This window comes from Pipra filicauda, unplaced genomic scaffold (genome assembly GCF_003945595.2).
Source record: "Pipra filicauda isolate LSUMZ 115617 unplaced genomic scaffold, ASM394559v2 scaffold643_size226310_pilon, whole genome shotgun sequence".
Taxonomy (NCBI): domain Eukaryota; kingdom Metazoa; phylum Chordata; class Aves; order Passeriformes; family Pipridae; genus Pipra; species Pipra filicauda.
This window is the reverse complement of record NW_024104802.1, coordinates 39,688-58,996: the sequence shown is the minus strand read 5'-3', so window position 1 is coordinate 58,996 and position 19,309 is coordinate 39,688.

The following is a 19,309-nucleotide window of genomic DNA, read 5'->3' as shown; positions in this document are numbered from 1 at the left end:
TGCAAACCCAGCTGAGCCCATGGAACCAAAACTCTGCTCTCCTACTGCACAGCTTTTCACCCAGGAGCCTCTGCAGAGTGTGCAGGGATCATTATCCCATTTTTACAGCTGGAAAACTGGGAAAAATGTGTGCAGAAAGGAAGCAGGGAAGCAGGGAAGAGGCATGCCTGGGCAAACCTGGGAAATACAAATCTGGGGGAATCATGCAATGCAAAACACACAATAACTGTAATAAAGTCCTTTCAATGGCTGTATGTCTTCTTCCATCCCTGAAACCCTTCCCATTCTGATCCTCGTTCCTTCACACCAATTCGTGGCCACACCACTGCCCAAGGAGAGGGGAATCCCACTGCCCTGGGAAGGGATCCTGTGCCTGAGGATTCCCAGGCTGCTGTTTCTGAGGAGAGGTTTCACTGCAAGGAAAACCCTGACGTTTATAGACACTGAAATTAAAGGTGGCATCACTGAAAGCAGTTTTTTGACAATGCACTTTCCACTTGTCTGGCTTCTGAGCAGCTCCAGATCTCAAGGATCCATTTCTATGGAAGGATGTTTGGTCTCGCTCCTCCCCAGTAGGATTTTTTTTTACAGATTCTGCCTCTTTTTTAAGATGGGAAATAAAAAATGACTTGTCCAGAGCATTGTTATGGGTCTCCTGTTACAAGAAACCTCCTGCAGCTTCCTGAATTCACAGGCAAAGGCAAATCCATGGCAGCAACTGGGAAATGCTCCTTCCAGAGGGCTTTTTTTTTATTGACAGAGGTAAAGATTTTGTCAGGCAACATCCTAGTGCTGGAGGGTTTGGGCTGCAGCCCACAAATGCGATCTCCTCTTTGTTTTGAAGCCTTATCTTTGTATCAATCTCCTTTTAAGCATGACAGGAAATATTTGCAAGGTTCTTTAACCACTGAGGAGTTTTTTTCTGCTTTGCTTCAAGTGTCTGTCGCTGCAGAGTTGTGCTGCACTGTTTGCTTGGGGTTTTTGTTTCAAGCAAAACAGAAAAACAGCCACGTCTCCTGCCAACACTTTGTCATCTCAGAAGTGCCCAGGGGGTTTATTAACCCTTGGAAGCTCCGTGCACCATCACTCTGCTCTGTTGGTTTAATTTTCCCAGTTTTAGGTGAGATTCTAGAGTTATAGGATCATGGAATGGTTTGAGTGAGAAGGGACATTAAACCCATCTTGTTTCAACTCCTTACCACGGGCAGGGACACCTTCCACTGGCCCACGTTGCTCCAACATGGCCTGGATGCTTCCAGGGATGGGGCAGCCACAGCTTTCATGGGTAACCTGTGCCAGGGCCTCCCCACCCTCCCAGGGAAGGATTCCTTCCCAATATCCCATCTAAATCTCCCCTCTTCCACTCTGAACCCATTCACTCCTTGTCTCATCACTGCAGTTCCTGATGGACTGAAATCCAGGTGTCTCCTCGTGTGCCAGGTGCCGGAATTGCCAAGCCATTCCATGAGGATCTGCCCCGGGGTGGAATGTGGCAGCTGTTGAGGTCCCCTTGGAGCAGCCCCTGCTGAGGGCCCAGCTCCATCCCCCTCGTGGTGCCAAGGCCCACAGCTCCATTGCTGCTCCACCAGCTGCCCCCAGCAGCTCCCAGAGACATCCCCATCCAACCCCAAAATGCTGCTCCTGAACCTGGAGCTAATTCCCATCTAATTTCTCCCAAATATCCCATTTAAACCTACTCTCTGTCAGTTTGAAGCCGTTCCCTGTTGTCCTTCATGCCCTCATCCATTCCTGCCCCCCATCCCTTTGCCCTGGGTTTGGAGCAGAGCAGGAGCCTCTGAGCCCTCCCCTTGATCGCAGTCCTGTGACATCCACAGCCCTGGGAAAACTTTGCCTTCCCGTGGTCAGGACCCCAGTTGAGTGCCCATCATTAGTCCCAAGCCTAAAAATTGTCTATTCCAACAGAGACATCTCCACCTCCACCTTCACCTCCATCTCCCCTCCATGTCCATCAGGACACAGCTCCAGATGGACACAGCTCCCATCCCTCCAGAGCTCCAGGGATGTCCAGCAGCTCAGAGCTACTGTGACATTTCAGTTTGGTCCACGAGGTTCCAGCAAGAAAGGCCCCAGTTTATACTGGAAAAAAATGAGCTCTGTAAATAAAACTGGGAAGAGTAAAACAGCTCCTGGGGGGCAAAACTGCAGCTCTGGCCGTGGAGAGCTTGAGATGTTGCTTGAACGTTGCCTCTGAGAGCAGTGGTTGTTTTGTCCCCCTGCACACTGAGTGGATGTTCTGGATAATACACAGTTGTGGACATGGTTTGATTTTTATTCTGAGCAGTATCAGGAATACAGATTTTACTCCAGGGTTTCACAGCTCCTGCTTCCTGGTCTCCACGAAACCATCGGGGAGGGGAGAGGAAGGAATGGGAGATAAATGATGGACAGTTCCTAGAGATTTTCATGGGTGTCAGATTAGGTTAGGCCTAAGTCGTAGAATCTTTAAGGTTGGAAAAGACCTCTAAGATCATCGAGTCCAGCCACTGAATCCCCACAACTCTGAGGTCACTTTTGAACCAAAGGACTTTTGACCAATGACTGGCAAAATTCTGACACCCCCTGTTGTTTGTCACCATTATGGCACGTGCTTTTCAAATTCATAATTAGCATTTTTAGTACATTTTTCAGCATAGAACTACATAATCCAGCTGCAAAGATTCACTGGTGGATCCATAGTGTGACAGGAAACTGAAACCTCTTCCCAAGCAGGGAAAGCACAAGGGACTTGAGGGCACCTCAAACACCCAGCTCTGCAACCACCAACACCCCCGGGGCAGGTAGAGCTGCCTCCAACCACAATAATGTGGAGCATCTTCAAATAAATAGGGTTATAAATAAGGTTCAATTTTAAAAATGGACCAATTTAAGCATCTTTCACTTACAAACGAGTTGCAAATGCAGGTTTGGCTTCACCTTCCCCACACGAAATGTATTTTCTTTAGGGGCCTGTGTTGTGGGCCCAGCCTAAAGAATGTGTAGGAGGATCAAGCATTTCCTGCAAATATGAAAAGCTGGTTCATGATCTGACCCTGCCTTTGCGTGGAAAATGTACTTTCCCTTTGCAGTGCCCCCTTGTCCTCTCGGAGGCAGACAGAGGCCTGTTTGTGTGGCTGAGGGCTCCAGACCCAAACTTAGCTCCCAAAGTGTAAAAACAAATACAGAGTGTGGCCCAGGCCGGGCCTTTGGCTGCAGTGCCTCAATGGCCCTGCAGAGCTGGCTCACAGGGCAGCCTGAGTGGCCCCTTTCAGGGCTCTGCATTCCAGCCTCCTCCGGCACCCGGAGCAGAGCTGAGGGCTTGGGGCTGGAGGAGGTCAGGGTGCTCGGAGGAACACAGCCCTGGCTTTTCGTGGAGTTCTGGACATGGATTTTATGGGCTTTGCAGCTCCTTGGCACTGACTCCTTCCTGGAAGGATCTCATTCCACCCCCTGCCACAGGCTGGGACACCTTCCACCAGCCCAGGTTGCTCCAACCTGCCCTTGGACACTCCCAGGGATCCAGGGGCAGCCACAGCTTCTCTGGCAATTCCATCCCAGCCCCTCCCCACCCTCCCAGGGAAGAATCCCTTCCCAATATCCCATCTAAACCCACCCCCCGGCAGTTTAAATCCATTAAACTGACAGTTGAACCCCAAGTCTTGCAGCTGCCTCTGGGCTGGAGCTGCTGAGGGTCTGAGCCCCCCCCGTGCTGCTGGTGGGACAGAGCTGGAGCTGCCAGAGATGGGCAAGGACATGGAATGGGTTGGGCTGGAAGGGACCTTGAAGATCATCCAGTTCCACCCCCTGCCATGGGCAGGGACACCTTCCACCAGCCCAGGTTGCTCCAACCTGGCCTTGGACACTCCCAGGGATGGAGTAACAACAGCTTCTCTGGGCAACCTGTGCCAGGGCCTGCCCACCCTCCCAGGGAAGGATTTCTCCCCACTATCCCATCTATCCCTGCCCTCTGGCAGTGGGAAGCCATTCCCTGTGTCCTGTCCCTCCAGGCCCTTGGAAATAATCTCTCTCCATCTTCCCTGTCAGCTCCCTGCAGGCTCTGCAAGGCCACAATTAGGTCACCCCGAAGCTTCTCTTCTCCAGGCTGAACAATCCCAGCCCTCTACCCTTTCCTCCCAGCAGAGCTCCTCCAGCCCTCTGATCATCCTGGTGCCTCCTCTGGACTCTCTCCAGCAGCTCCACGTCCTTCAGACGATGGAACCCCACCTCTGGAGGCAGCTCTGCTGGGGGGTCTCACCCGAGGGGGCAGAGGGGCACAATCCCCCCATCCCTGCTGCCCGGGGGTGCCTGGGCTTGGTCGTGTCCAGCCTCACCCACCAGCACCCCAAGTCCTCGTCCCTTCTCTCTCCATTTGCTCATCCCCAGCCTGGATGGATTGCAGGAGTTCCCAGGAGCAGCACTTGGAGCCTGGTCTTGTTAAACCCGGGCAGTGCCAGTGACTCCCGTGGGGAGCTGGCTGGGAGTGGGGGGGTTGGAACAGCACAGCTGCATCTCCTCACACTCCAGCCTTGCTTCCCAAACCCTGTGAGCTTTGCTGACCTGTCTTTCCCCCTCCAACCTGTTCTTCTGAGCCCCTCAAACCTGAGCAAACCCTCACTGAGCCTCACAGCAAAAATTTCCAAGCTGACAGCTTTTTAGCCCTGATGAGAATATCCAGTGGAACACCTTTGTGTCAGATATTATTACTTTCTGAGCAGGAAAACTCCAATCCCCTCCCACAGTCCTGCGTAGCCAGAAGCTCTCTGAGGGCTCAGAAGACAAAATTATCATTTTGCTTATTCAGAGTGACAAGAGCAATCTCTCCATTAATGTGACTTTCAGCCATCAGTTCATTATGTTTTATGTCTGTGCTGATGTGTGTTTTGCCATTTGCTGGTTTTTTACCCCCATTTATGACATGCTTTATTCATTGCACCAGGATTTATATCTGCCCTCTTACCTGCTTTATTCTTTCATTATATTTTAGATCAGGTTTGCTATGCTTGATGTCCACCCTGCCTCCCTCTAGATACACCTGCCTATATTTTATCCGTTACCTTGCCTGCCTTCTGCTTCACTTAGACATAAAAAATAATAATCTTGAGTATATTTAAGGGCTCACTGAGGTAAAAGAGTCTTGTTGTCATTCAGCTGGATAGAGGAAGATGCTGTGTTAGCTTTTATTCACACAGCTATGCAAGAGCAAGGCTGTCCTTTGCTTTTAAATAAGGCAGTTGCATCTAAATATTCGTCTAACAAGGATAAACCAATAAATCACTGCTTCTGTTTAATTGTTGTTCATAGCAATGATTAATAGAAAGATCCCTCCCACCACCATAAACCCTTATAAACTTAAATAATGGATCCAGCTTCCCATTAGGAGACTTCATAGAATCATGGAATGGTTTGGATGGACAGGGACATTAAAGATTATCCAGTTCCACCCCTGCCCTGGACAGGGACACCTCCCACTAGCCCACGTTGCACCAACCTGGGATTGGACGCTTCCAGGGATCCAGGGGCAGCCACAGCTTCCATGGGCAACCTGTGCCAGGGCCTCCCCACCCTCCCAGGGAAGGATTCCTTCCCAATATCCCATCTAAATCTCCCCTCTTTCCCTCTGAACCCATTCACTCCTTGTCTCATCACTGCAGTTCCTGATGGACTGAAATCCAGGTGTCTCCTCGTGTGCCAGGTGCCGGAATTGCCAACCCATTCCATGAGGATCTGCCCCGGGGTGGAATGTGGCAGCTGTTGAGGTCCCCTTGGAGCAGCCCCTGCTGAGGGCCCAGCTCCATCCCCCTCGTGGTGCCAAGGCCCACAGCTCCATTGCTGCTCCACCAGCTGCCCCCAGCAGCTCCCAGAGACATCCCCATCCAACCCCAAAATGCTGCTCCTGAACCTGGAGCTAATTCCCACCCCGGGCATCCAATCTGAGACACATGGGATGATTCCCTCTCCCAAATGTAGGAGCCTGGATGAGGAGCTTGGACTAGGACCTTGCTCATAGATAACTCACTGACAGAGAGGGATCCTTTTTTCCATGAGCCCTTTTTTCCTCTCCGTCACTGAGGAAAGCGTGACCCGGATCACCTCCAGAATGGAAGGTACTTTTGGGGTGCACCAGGACTTTGGGGTGTGTCCTACAATACTCCTCAGCTTTGGGAGGTGGCTGAGCCCTGGGGGATCCACCTGTGCAGGCACAGGCACCACCAACGTGCTGCTGGAACAGTCTCCAGGCTCCTGCAGCATCCAGGGCTGTCCATGGACTCCCAAGGACTGGGCTGGTCCTTCTCCAGTGCAGAAACCAGCCCAGGAGCAGGTCAGGCCGGGAGACAAACTCCACAAGAGCAGTTCAGAGCCAAACTCACCTCATCCGAGGGCAAAGGAGAGCTCAGCCCTGGCCCCAGCCCAGCCCAAACCACAGGACATTTGCCCAATTAGTGGGTTCCTGTTGGCACAACAGGAAAACAACATATTTCTGGAACTTAGTCACCACATAAAAAAACTTTATCCCTTACTGAGTTTTCCATCCCCAGGTTTGTCCATAACCTGCCCTCATTTCTCCCTGGAAGCATCTGCGATTACCTCCCATTAATGATATTTTTTTTGTCCCTGATTTGCTCAGGAAACAAAAAGCCAAGCAAAGAATGGATTATTTAAAAGGGAATACAAACTGCTCCGCTTGTGAACCTCAAAAACTTCATTAGGAGACACCAAAAAAAGGTGAGTGTTCCTGCACAGAGCTTGGCAGAACACCCTGTATGAATAACTGAGTGACCTTCCAAATATTTCCATGTACATGGAGCCTCTGCTCCTTCTCCCACTCTCAGGCTTTCCACCCAAACTGATTTGCAGCAGAGAGAGAAACACTGCATATTGTTTTTATAACAAACCAGTCGTGGCCAACTACAATAGCCCAGAAATGTAGGAAAACATGGATGCTTTGGACAGCAGAGTGAAGCCTCTTCAAGCTCTAAACTGAGCTCAGGAAAGCAAAGAGCTTCCAGGAGCTCATGGAGGAGTTGTAGGGAAGGAGGGAAAACGTGTCTGGAGTGGAAAGGAACATTGGTGGTGTTAAGTTGTGTAAAACTCACTGCTTGTACTTCCAGCTCAGGGGAAGGTTGCCCACAGCAAAATAGGCACCTTTGGAAGGCGACAGGGAAAGGAACTCAAGGAAAGAAAGGAAAGTCTCGAGGCAGCAGGAGAGAAGGGATAAGCCCCAGTATGGCACTCTGTGCTAAAACTGCCACCTGCCCCCAAAACTACCTTGAAAAAAGAAGGATAGGGATGAGATGCCATTGCTGACTGCACATCCTGCTGATCCCTGGCTGCAGATCCTGCTGATCCCTCACTCCAGATCCTGCTGATCCCTCACTCCAGATCCTGTTGATCCCTGACTGGAGATCCTGCTGATCCCTGACTCCTGATCCTGCTGATCCCTGACTCCTGATCCTGCTGATCCCTGGCTGCAGATCCTGCTGGTCCCTGACTGGAGATCCTCCTAATCCCTGACTGGAGATCCTGCTGATCCCTGACTGGAGATCCTGCTGATCCCTGACTGCAAATCTGACTGATTCCTGATTGTAGATCCTGCTGTTTCCTGACTCCTCATCCTGCTGATCCCTGACTGCAGATCTGGCTGATCCCTGACTCCTGATCCTGCTGATCCCTGACTGCAGATCTGGCTGATCCCTGACTCCTGATCCTGCAGATCCCAGGCCTGCAGGTCTCCATGGATGCCCCACAGCAGCTCATGAACCCCCTGAGCCGCCCAATAAATGACATTTTCGGGCGATTTTTTCAGCCAAACCCCATCTCAGCCCTGCAGCTGCTTCTGCAGCCTCACCATCCTGCCTCGGGGGGGTGCTGGGCAGGGCAGGGCTGGGCTTTGGTACCTTGGAGTCGTATTTGGGCTTTGCCTGGATCACAGGGACGTCCTTGAGGAATGTTCTGCCCTCCTGTCTCCAGCACAGTAGTGGCCTCTTGATGTCCCCATAAGCCAGCTGATCACTGAGGTGATCATTACCACTGATCTTAAATTCTACTCATAATTATAAATACATTCCTGTGTGCAGATCCCACAAACATCCATCTTTTCTTCAGGAATGAGATCAACCCCTGTTCTCCTTATATAAACACTGCAACTTAGTCCATGCAAGGGCTTCACCTGTAGCTTCACAGGACACGTGTTATGGGCACAGAAAGTTGAATTCTGAGCCCAAACTCAGATGAGATTCACACAAAAGCATTAAAACTTTGCAGAGTTTGGTTGATTTCTTTCATTTGTTTTTGTTTGTTTGTTTGTTTGGGTTTTTTGTTGTTTGTTTGGGGGGGTTTTGTGGGGTTTTTTTGTTTGTTTGTTTGTTTTGTTGACTTTTTTAAATCCTCCACCCCCAGAAGAATGGGAACACTTTGTTTTGCCACATTCCAAATGAAACGTTTCCCTTACTCGGGTGGAGAAAACATTTGACCTCTAAGTATGTTTCAGAATTAGAGACGGCAGAAAAAACCCAACCCAACCCAAACCAAAAAACCCTGCAGCAATCAAATCTAAACGTTTCACTTGACCAGATTTTGACAGCCTTATTTTTCAAGACACCACATTTTTGAGGACTTTCACGTTGAATTTCCTATTTTTTTTTTCCTGAGGCCCAAAGTGCCCAAGGCCCAACTGTGTAGTTATTCCCAGATTAATTAGCCAGAGCTTCTCTATATCTCTTAAGAATCCAATCAATGATCACTCGAGTGAATCACAGAGGCCTGGCTGCAATTTAAGCAGGGGAGAGTCCTTAAGCTGATTTTCTGGAGGGAGATTAATTCCATCTTGGTCAGACCCAAATGGAATATATCCCGCTGCCTCTGTCCCCTTGGGACTGTCCTTATTAAGGGTCTGAGCTTCCCAATCTTGGGCACAAGCTCCCGCTGAGTTAATGAGGTTTTTGGAGTGGGATTTGGGGTTGGGTTTGAATAGGATGATTTGCACAAAAATCTCTTTTTAGTTCTCCTTGCAGAAGCCCCTCTCACCTTGGATCCTGCTCCTGTGGCATCTCGGAGCTCTGACACCAATCCCACTGCAAAATGCTGCCTGGAAAGGCAGTTTTGGGGAAGTGGCTGGAAGTGCTGCCTGCCCTGGGCTGGAGACTCCAAGGGCTGAGCTCCACCTCAAGCAGAGAGTCGGGAAAAGGCTGGAAAAAGGACCTCAACACTCATCTCATCCCACCCCCCACGGGCAGGGACCCCTTCCACAGCCCAGGGCGCTCCAAGTCCGTCCTGGGACTCCTCCAGGAAAAGGATCCTCTGATGCCTCCCAAACTTTTCCTTTAGGGGAAATGATCCCACCCCGAACGGGAGCGATTGGACTCCAGGTATTGAGTTTGCAGCCAAATCAACAATTCTGGGGGTTCCTCTCCAGCATTTCATCCCCCTGGGGCAGCTCCACCCAGGAGGGTTTGGAGCTCTCACCTAAATTAGGGATGTGAAGATGGAAGGAAATCAAACTGGAAGGTGAACTTTGGGACAGGGGATGTCCAGACAAACCCCAGCTGGAGTCAGGCAAAGAGTGTAAGATATATCTCATATTATATACATATATATATATATATATATATATATATATATATATATATAAATAATATTATATATATATATCATATTATATATATCATATTATATATATTATATATATTATATATATAAAATATATATATAGTATTATATATAAATATATATTATATTATATATAAAATTATACATATAATTAATAAATTATAATTTATTTACTGTAAGTTATAATTATAATAATATAAATAGTTGTAATTATTTGTATGTTGTTATTTTATATTTTGTTGATTTATTTTTATGTTTTGTTATTTTATAATTTTTATCTTATATCATAAAAGTAATATAAACAATATATTATAATATAAAATTATAATTTATTATAAATTATATACAATATAATAGAATAATAATAATGAAATATAATATGAAATTATAATTTATTATAAATTATATACAATATAATAAAACAATATTGAAATTATAATTATAAATTATAATATATAATTATAAATTATTATAAATTATACAGAATATAATCAAATAATATTAAGATTATAATTACGAATTATAATATAAAATTATAATTTATTATAAATTATCTAAAATATAATCGATACTTCATTAAAATGAACCTTGGGTTAAAAACCTCCCCCCCCTAATGACCACAGGCAGTTTCATCCTCATGAGTGGAATGGATAAAAATTGAAAATCACGATCAAAAGCTCCTCAAAATGTGTGACAGCAATTTCTGTGAGAGCTTCTCATTGAACTGTGGAGTTGATTGGATATTTTTTAAAGATTTCTCAGAGAAGGAAAAGGAGGAAAAAAAAAATAGCTGGAAATCTTTGGCAATTCCTGCTCCTTTCTTCTGGAGCTGCAGAGAGGAAGAACAGAACCAAACCCACGCAGCCACTTCCTCTCCTTTGGCACTCGCAGGGAAACCAGCGGAGCAGGGTTTGTGGAACCAGGGGGAGAAAAGAGCTTCCAGTCAACTCCCTGCTCACTGCAGCCATTTCACACGGATCCAGTTTTCACATGGATCCAGTTTTTACATGGATGAGTTTTTACATGGATCCAGTTTTTACATGGATGAGTTTTTACATGGATGCAGTTTTTACATGGATGCAGTTTTCACATGGATGCAGTTTTTACACGGATCCAGTTTTTACACGGATCCAGTTTTTACATGGATGAGTATTTCCATGGATGCAGTTTTTCACGTGGATGCAGTTTTTACACGGATGCAGTTTTCACATGGATGCAGTTTTTACATGGATGCAGTTTTTACATGGATGCAGTTTTTACACGGATCCAGTTTTTACACGGATCCAGTTTTTACACGGATGCAGTTTTTCCATGGATCCAGTTTTTCCATGGATGCAGTTTTTACACGGATCCAGTTTTTACACGGATGCAGTTTTTCCATGGATCCAGTTTTTCCATGGATGCAGTTTTTCCATGGATCCAGTTTTTACATGGATGCAGTTTTTCCGTGGCCCAGTGTTGGGTCTCAACGGGAAGTTTCTTCCCCCCCCAAAAAAAAATCTCCATTCTTTCCACATTCCTGAGCTGTTCCCATGGATTTGAGAAGCTCCATGTGGGGCACCAGCTACACGTTTGAGAGGAGGTCCAGAGGAGCTCTGTCAGCTGGTAACTGTCCAAAAACTTCCGTGGATTTCCAAGTTTTCTTTCCAGAGTTTGAAATTCAGCCCAGGAGTCTCAGAAGAATTTAGTTCTGGCATTTTGTCCTCTCTGTGGCACCTTTTGGACCCGAGGAGGGCTCACATTCCAGCCTTTATTCCCGTTCCCTTCCCTGCTGGATGCACTGAATGACGTGAAAACAAAATTCTGGCAAACTTATTTTTTTTTAAGTTTTGGAATAAAATTATTATGGAGGAAAGTTTTGTTCCTCTGAACCAGCTGTGCCAGGTAGACATGGGATTTTTATTTTTATTTCATGGTTTGCACCATTAGAGTTTAGATCAAACTCATCTAAATTATTTTCCTGCTGCCATCGCTGTGTCTGACTGCCTCTATTTTGGGACAGTGCCTCGGGATTCCTGGGAAAGGACTTTTCTTGTCTCATGGATCAAGGGATATTTGAGGTCTGAGCCCACCAGACCATTTTTTTTGGAACTGGGTACACAGAGGAACACCTCAATGTGTCTCCACCCTCCAGGCCCAGGGAACATCTGCCAGAAGGATAAATCATCCTAAATCATCCTAAATCATCCTAAATCATCCTAAATCATCCTAAATCACCCTCCCAGTGTGTTACTGGGCAGGAATCCTGGAGAGGGGAAGGGAGTGGGCTCTGTGGTCCAGTGGTTGGGATCATGGAGCCAAATTTTCCCAGTGGGAATCAGCAGCAACTCCAGCAGGTCCAGCAAGGTGGGATCAGGGCAAGGTGGAGCTTTCCTTGGAGGAAATCCTCGTTTATATCCTCATTTATCGTTTATATCCTCATTTATATCCTTATTTACGCCTGTGGGAGTCAGAGGAGCATCTGCAGTGGGAGCTCCACCTCCGCCAAGTCAAAGAGTCCATGGATGAGCTCCAGGAATCCCTGACCCTGCACTCACTGGGAATCCCTGACCTTGCACTCCCCAGAAATCCCTGACCTTGCACTCACTGGAATCCCTGACCCTGCACTGGGAACTCCTGACCTTGTACTCCCCGGGAATTCCTCACCCTGCACTCACTGGGAATCCCTGACCCTGCACTCACCAGGAATTCTGACCCTGCACTCACTGGGAATCCCTGACCCTGCACTCACCTGGAATTCTGACCCTGCACTTCCCAGGAATCCCTGACCCTGCACTCACTGGGAATCCCTGACCCTGCACTCCCCAGGAATTCCTGACCCTGCACTCACCTGGAATTCTGACCCTGCACTTCCCAGGAATCCCTGACCCTGCACTCACCTGGAATTCTGACCCTGCACTCCCTGGACTCCCTGACCCTGCACTCCCCTGGAATCCCTGACCCTGCACTTCCCAGGAATCCCTGACCCTGCACTCACCTGGACTCCCTGACCCTGCACTCACCTGGAATCCCTGACCCTGCACTCACCTGGAATTCCTGATCCTGCACTCCCTGGACTCCCTGACCCTGCGCTCCCCGGGCTGCCCATGGAGCAGCTGCTCTCCAAAACCCCCCAAGAGACCCTCCTGGGCCCCCCCTGACCCCTCCGAGGGAGGATTCCAAACCCACCTCCTGCAGCCCGAGAGGACTCTCGGCCTCCCCCAGGGCAGTGCTTTCCCACCATCCCGGAGCTCCTGGAAGGGAGACACAACTTCCCTCCCTCTCCTTGCTGGCCTCAGGTGGACTTGGCTGCACACAGGGCTCCAACTCGTCTAAAAAGGGCTTTTGAGGGCCAAATTCTGCTTATTTTTTATGGTGGTCCTTTTATTGTGGCCGTTTTATCCCCACCAAAACCAGGACGGTGAATAAACTTCACTCAGTGGTGTAAATCCTCTGGGAAAAAAGTGGATTTACCCCAGTTTTATGTCAGAACAACTGCAAACTCAACATAAATGGAAGAAAAAAGGCATTTCTATTCCTTGGCACGTTCCCTTTCCCGGCTCCTGCCCAGAACAATTTCATATCTATAATGTTCTTTTGCAGCTGTGGGGAAGAGCAGAGAAACCTGCTCTGAGGTAACAGTGAGATTGGCTGCAAAATGTGGGATTTTCAAATGGAGAAATTAAAAGGCTGGCACTCTTTTTGGGGTTTTGTTGTTTTTTTGGTTTTTTTTTTTTTAGAATAATATAAAGAAACAATTGAACTTTCTCCAGAAGTAGCCTGTTAAAAAATTGGGAAGTAAATATAGCTCAATTGGCCATGTAAAGGAAAACGAAACAGGATTTGTTTGCAGTCTCGTGGCAGGTAAAATTCTGAAAAGGAAATCCAAAAATAAGGCTGCAAAGGATAATTTTACCATCCCAAATCCTCGGTACTCTGCAGAATTGTTGTTGCTCCCCTTTCCTCACTTAGCAGACACCGAGGAAAAAGTGAAAGCCTGTAAGATGAACGTGTTTTGATGTTCTAAAAGATCAAAACCGGCTTAATTAAAAGCAGAATGAATTATATCTTCAGAGAAGGGGATTCCCCTGGCCTACCCAGCTTTTTAAAAGATCCTGCAGTTAGTCCCAGGAGTTCCCAAGGCTCAGTTTAAAGGCACAGAAGTGCTGGGGATGTTTGCAGGAGTTCCCCCCCAGAAGGACAGAGCTCGTTTTTCCCCAGTGATGGGTCAGTGCCACAGCTCGGACCTCTCAGGGGTGGAAAGAGGACCAATTCTTATTAAAAAAAACCCCAAATTTTCTTATTTCTTCAGTCATTTGTTTTCAGCCTGATCTTGCCTTTTTATCAGTGCTGTGCTCTAAGACCCAGCACTGACCAAAGGCAAGATGAAAGGTTTTGGGGAGCCATCCCAAATATTCTCCCTCCCCTGGCAGGACTGGCTCAACTTGCAGCTATTTGGGATTCCTTTTCCACAACAAAACACTGCCTTTCCTTCTTTTCCAACCTCCACTTGGCAACACAGGCAGGCAGCCTTGAAAACCTTTGGGATTGATGGCCCAAAAATGAGCTTTTGGGATTGTGCAGAGCTGGAGATCCCATCCCTGCAGGGAGGGAAGTTTGGGAAGTTTTCATTTGCAGCAGCACCTTGTTTGGAGAGAAGGGAGATGAAGAAATGAGCTCAGTTGGTCAGAAAATGGAGTTAACAATGCCAAGGTTGTGGGTTTGATCCCTGTATGGGCCATTCATTTTAGACCTGATGGATTTGATGATCCTTGTGGGTTCCTTCCCACTCAGAATATTCTGTAATTCTGCCCCTGGAATCAACAATTCCAATCTCTCCTGTGTGTCTGGTTCTTAAAGAAATGGGACTTAATGAAAACCCTAAATACAATGACCAAAGGCAAGATGAAAGGCTTTCGGGATCCATCCCAAATATTCTCCCTCCCCTGGTAGGACTGGCTCAACTTGCAGCTATTTGGGATTCCTTTTCCACAACAAAACGCTGCCTTTCCTGCTTTTCCCACATCCACTTGGCAGCACAGTCGGGCAGCCTTGGAAACCTTTGGGACTGACGGCCCAAAAATGAGCTTTTGGGACTGTGCAGAGCTGGAGATCCCATCCCTGCAGGGAGGGAAGTTTGGGAAGTTTTCATTTGCAGCAGCACCTTGTTTGGAGAGGAGGGAGATGCAATAAACAGGGTGATTTTTTGGGGAAGAAGGGTAGGGATTTTTATTATCTTTATAGCATCTTTTTGACCGAAGAAATGAGCTCAGTTGGTCAGAAAATGGAGTTAATAATGCCAAGGTTGTGGGTTTGATCCCATCCCTGCAGGGATGGAAGTTGGGAAGTTTACATTTGGAGCAACACCTTTTTTTTTTGGGAGTTGGACAAAGGAGATGCAAGTTCTTTGTTTGGGAAGAAAGGTGGAGATTTTATTATTACCTTTATAGCATCTTTTTGGTTGAAGAAGTGAACTGAGTTGGTCAGAGTAGGGTGTTAATAATGCCAAGGTTGTGGGTTTGATCCCATCCCTGCAGGGAGGGAAGTTTGGGAAGTTTTCATTTGCAGCAGCACCTTGTTTGGAGAGGAGGGAGATGCAATAAACAGGGTGATTTTTTGGGGAAGAAGGGTAGGGATTTTTATTATCTTTATAGCATCTTTTTGACCGAAGAAATTAGCTCAGTTGGTCAGAAAATGGAGTTAATAATGCCAAGGTTGTGGGTTTGATCCCTGTATTTATTTATTTCAGACTTGATGGATTTGATGATCCTCGTGGGTTCCTTCCCACTCAGAATATTCTGTAATTTTGCCCCTAGAATCAACAATTCTAATCTCTCCTGAGTCTGTGGCTCTTAAAGAAATGGGATAAAAACCCTAAAATACAAGCTCATGGCTTGGTTCTGGATTGTTGCATATTCTGGTTTTGACTGGTAGAAAATAGGCCAGATTTTCTTAAAAAACACCACTTTTTCTTAACAACCCCAGGGAAACGATCAGATCTGTGCAATAAAAGCATTCAGGGCAGAGAGGACACAGGTTCAGTCCCTGCCATACCCTGGAGCACAAAAATATTCTGACAGAGCAAAACCTTGGGTAACTCCTGGGAGAGGCTGATTTGGCAGCAAGGGGACCACGGTGGTTGTCAGTGACCTTATCCTGGGAGAGCAGCTCTCAGAGCACACCCCCCAAATGTGCCCTTTGAGCTCCTCAAACTCCCCCATTTGCATACTAATTTATTACCTGTGCAGCCTGCTGAGCCCTCATTCTCCTGCCTCACATCCCATCACATCCCTCCGACCTTGGCAGCAACATTATCACCAACTAATGCATCACTTCCAGAATCCACAAATATGGCACAAAACCCCGGGTCCATCCCAGCCTCCCCCCTCTAATGGCTTATAAGGACACTTGATGCTAAAATAGTGTTTTATCTCCTCTCCACACACTCTAAATTTTCTAGCTGGTATAATATAAGATTAATTGCTTTCATTACTCCACTATATTAATTTCCTTTTGTTCCAGCAGACATAATATACTTATTTTTATTCTACATACACTGCTGAGGAATTTAGCAAATGGTTTGCTGAGGTCAATTAAGATTTTCTGTGTTTAAAGATGATTGTGCTGTCACTTTTGTTTTAGAAAGACTTAATCTAAATAAATACCTCTCTGTGAACAACACCATTAACTAAACCATGACCTAGGCTGGGATTTAGGGGATTTCTCTGTCGCGAGGGTGGGAGATGGAGGTGGCAGGTGAAGGACAGGCTCCAGTCTGTGTTTTCCAGCAGAACTGGATGCTTTCAAGGCACTGGATTTTTGCTGCGAGGCACCAGAGGATGATTTAGTGCTCCAGCTGTGCCAGACACGCTTCATTTCATAACCAGTTCCATCAGGGCACGGGGAAGTGTGGAAATGCTGAATAAAGACCTCATAAGTGTGTGATTGAGAGTCTGGGGCCAAACTGGGGCTCTATTGATGTTATAACCACAGAGATCCTGCCCAGCCTTACACACGAGGTGGGTGCAAACCTGCCGGGTTTGGTGGAGTTAAATCCCATTTACACCACTCCACACTGCAGGATTTGCCCCCCAAATCTAGATGATGAGCTTTAACTCCAAGGTTTCTTTAGCTGGGAAGGTAAAACCCCATCAGCAGCACCACAGCTCCTTCCTGACCTTCTGTTCCCCGTCAGCTCCCAGTCTGGCTTGATCCCTCCTGCTCTGGTGCTCATTTCACATCTCCAACAAGCAGGCAGGGAGAGAATCACTGTCATTCCCGAGTTCTGGTGCCAATTTTCAGCTCAGAACTTGGCTCTGCAGCACAAGTGGTTGCCCTGAATGCACGGGGCAGGGGGAACCTGGCACAGGAGCCAAAACAAACCCAGCCCTGGGCTGGGCACTGTCCCCTCCAGTAAATAATTCTGAGCTTATTGCACCGGCCTGAACTCCCAGGGGGATTTAAAGCTGGAGGGAGAGGGAGGTGATTTTGTCCATGTGCTCCCAGGCAGCAGCATGAAATGGTGAGTGAGGCAAAGAAACTCCTGCACCAACCTGCTTCATGTGCCTGTGCTCCACCCAGTCCATCTCTTCTTGGAGAAGGAGAGGCCATGGGGGGATGTTTCCAGCTTTGGAGATTTCAGAGAATCCCAGAATATCCTGAGCTGGGAGACCAACAAACCCTCCTGCAGCTCTGGCAGCCTTGGGGCTGTGCCCACTGTCCTGGGGAGACTGAGGGGAGACCTCAGTGCAGTTCCAATTCCTGGGCAGGGGCAGAGGAGGGGCAGGGACTGAGCTCTGCTCTGGGGGAGCAGGGACAGCAGCCAGGGAACGGCTGGAGCTGTGTCAGGGCAGGCTCAGGGTGGATCTCAGGCAAAGGTTCTTCCCCCAGAGGCTGGTTGGGCACTGCCCAGGCTCCCCAGGGCAGCGGGCACAGCCCCAAGGCTGCCAGAGCTGCAGGAGGGTTTGGCTGATCCTCTGGGGCACAGGGGGGGACTCTTGGGGCTGGGCCTGTGCAGGGCTGAGGGTTGGACTGGATGATCCTTGGGGGTCCCTTCCAACTCAGCATATTTTGGGATCCTGTGATCAACAAACCAGTAGATGTGGCACTTTGCAATATGTTCAGTGGGAATGGGGGGATTCAGTCAAAGACTTGCTGATCTTTGAGGTCTTTTCCAGCCTTAACAAGCCTCTGGTTCTATTCCCTGGCTCAGGAATGTCTGTCCCTCTCAGCTCCTTTCACTACAACTGCACAACCCCCCGATCTGTTCCCCGCCAGGAATGCTGGAATGCCTTCAATCCCACTGCACACCTCTTGAAAAACAACTCCATTTTTCCCCCCAGTTGGGTGCACAGACCCTGGCCTTGTGCTGAGGACTGTCATGGGACTTCAGGGCATCCTGCCCAGGAATTCTTCATCCTCCAAAACTGCTCCAGCCCCTGGGCTCCACCCCCCACAGACCCCCCTCTATGGCAGGTTTGTGGGGTGGCTTTCAGGGCTGTTCATTCATTTCTTTTCTCTTTTTTTTTTCTCCCCTTCACTCCCAGACCAATACCTGGATATTTCTTCTCAAGCAGAGAAATGTTTCGAGTGGGAACAGTTGAGAAAATCTTATGGATCGGGATATTTTATGGTTCTGCCCCTCCCTGATCCAGAAGCCACTGGGCACTTTCACCCCCAGGCCACCTCAAAAGCTCCTTCATTTCTCGGCTCTCTGGGTGGCTGAGGAAGGTTTAGTTCCACCTCTCCTCCTGTTTCCCAATTTCAGGCCTTTTTGCAGAGATCTTTGCCATGGAAATTCCGTGAGGTGACGAAATTATTCTTATTTTTTAATTCCACTGCCAAATTTCTGGGCAAGAGCATCCCAGAGTCTGTCCCCGACAGTGCCTGGGTGGGACTAGAGAGGTCAAACTATGGAATGTTGGTCTCTTTTCCACACCAATTCAAGGCCAGAGAGAATTCCCAAAGAGAACATCCCAGTAAATCTGTTTCTGTGACTTCTTCTCCCTGTTTCTGACACCCTCACATTGCTCCTGCTCCACTTCTGCTAAAAAAGAGGGAAAATCCATTGCTAAAGTTAGGAAGAACTATTTTTTTCTGGTTTTTTTTCTTTGTGTTGGAAGATGTCAATAAATGGAAGAATTGTAATCCTGGGCTAGGAAGGAACTAAAAAAAAAAAAAAAAACAACAAAAATCCAAGAAAACATGTCTAAACTTTTGAATTAAAATTTTAAAACTGAAATTTTACAACTAAAATTTTGAGAAATACGTGTCAGGCAAATATTTAGTCTATACATACATACATATATATATATATATATATAAATATATATACATACAAACAGAAGGTGAAGCTGGATATTTTTATTTATCTCTTGGTTCAGAAAGTTGTTTTTTATTTTTATACCTGAAACAAAGGTGATCAAATTCTGTCAAAACCCTTGAATCCCACCCAACAGGTGTTTTCCCAAGGAAGCTTTTCCTGGGAAATCTCAGCTCCACCCTGATTTCCCTGTCTAAAACAGGGAATTTCCACATATTTGGACCATATTTCCTTGGATATGTGTCATGAGACCAAAGAATTAAGGGGTGTTCCTTCCTTTTACTGTGTCCCTATTCAAGGTGTTCTTTAAAGATGTTCACATAAATATATAAATACACATAAATACACATATAAATATAAACATATATTTATATATATAAAATATAATTATATATGTATAGAAAA